Source organism: Echinops telfairi, unplaced genomic scaffold (genome assembly GCF_000313985.2).
Source record: "Echinops telfairi isolate 266 unplaced genomic scaffold, ASM31398v2 ScPeMD7_443;HRSCAF=831, whole genome shotgun sequence".
NCBI classification, from domain to species: domain Eukaryota; kingdom Metazoa; phylum Chordata; class Mammalia; order Afrosoricida; family Tenrecidae; genus Echinops; species Echinops telfairi.
In genome coordinates, this window is record NW_022104341.1 from 41,000,351 (window position 1) to 41,001,281 (window position 931).

Consider the following 931-nt stretch of genomic DNA (forward strand, 5'->3'; position numbering starts at 1 on the left):
AAGGGAAAGCTTGCTTGGGTCAAAGTTCCTATTTCTTTGAGTCTCTTTAGCTGGGCGTTGTCACTGGCCATGCGGAGACTGGCGAAGGCCTTGAAGTCCTTCTCTTCTTGCGTGATAACCCGGGCTTTCTCCTTCTTGTAGACGTTTCGGATGGGCATCACAGGTTCAGTAAGCTGTGCGGCCAGTTTGAGTTCCTCCGCAGAGCTGTCTCCCTTCTTGGGGGCCAAGGGCTTCCTGGGGAGGAGGATGGGCTTGGAGCCGTACTCCTTCAGCTGCTGCCCATTGGCCTGCAAGGACTCGGTGGACTTGTTCCGCCTCCCGGGGTCCACTGAGGTGCTGATGGTGCGGGCCACCTTCTTGTGGATGCCGGCCACCCTCAGCTCTTCCAGGCTGAAGATCCGGCCTGCAGGGACTTTGGTGTGATAGCGCACCGTGGGGCAGCACGTGATGGGCCGAATGGGGTCGGCCTTTAGATTGTTGGGCCTTGCGCCTGGGTATCTTCCGCACCAGCTGGTTGAGCCACATGGCCACACGCTGCTGCCAGTCCATGCGGAAGTGCGGCTTCAGGATCATGCCATGCCGGCTGGGTGCCATGGCTTCCTACGGCCCTCCTCCAAGTGGAACGGCCGAGTGGAAAGCTCTTTGAGTCTTCTAAACAAAACAAAACAAAAACTCAATGCCACGGAATCAATACTGATTCATAGTGACCCTACAGGGCAGGGTAGAACTGTCCCTGTGAGTCTCAAGGCTAGAACAGTTGATAGCAGTAGAAAGCCCTGTCCTTCTTCCGAGGAGCTTCTGCTGGTTTCAAACTACCAATCTTGGAGATTGAAGCCCAAGGTAGAAATGTAGATTGAATATGAGTGAATCCATTTGCATGATAAAAAGAATTGAGATGGTTTTATATGGTCGCCATTGTTCTGGTGACATC

At 53.9% G+C, this 931-nt stretch overlaps 1 pseudogene; it reads right to left on the bottom strand.

Moving 5' to 3' along the window:
- LOC101649143 overlaps nucleotides 1-594 on the bottom strand; it is a 29,117-nt pseudogene extending 28,523 nt beyond the window's left edge.
- Nucleotides 595-931: the final 337 nt, after the last annotated feature.